The following is a 536-nucleotide window of genomic DNA, read 5'->3' on the forward strand; positions in this document are numbered from 1 at the left end:
CATATTGCTGTTTTGTTCAGTGTTCATACCCTTGTACCCCGTGGATTAAGGGAGGAAATTGTGTTTAGAAAGTGAAAGAACATGCAGAGTTTCAGTCGGGATCTTGAGGCTGCATTGACAGATTTCAGAAGCAGTTCTACATCTGAATGTGTTGATCGACAACAGTGTCTTTGCGAATATTATTGAGCAGCATGCTCTGTTATCAAGGCACACTGTTAGATTATATTCTGATGCTTAATAGTACAATGGACAGCAACAACGTCGAAAGATGAGTGAGTGAGTGAGTTAAGATTTAACGTCACATCGGCAATATTTCAGCCATATCGTGGCGAGAACATATTTGACATTGAAATGAAGCATAATCATATAAACCTGTCGTCAAAGGACAGTAAAACAACTAAAATATCACAATTAGAATTAAAACTAGCGAGGAAAGTTAAAACTAATATCACTATTTGGACAATACAATATAAAAACAGGCTATAGATCGCCAACAACTGAAGGTAGATCACCATACCAGGGATCATGGGGACTTA

Source organism: Haliotis rubra, unplaced genomic scaffold (genome assembly GCF_003918875.1).
Source record: "Haliotis rubra isolate DU_JTF1 unplaced genomic scaffold, ASM391887v1 Scf70, whole genome shotgun sequence".
Lineage (NCBI taxonomy): Eukaryota > Metazoa > Mollusca > Gastropoda > Lepetellida > Haliotidae > Haliotis > Haliotis rubra.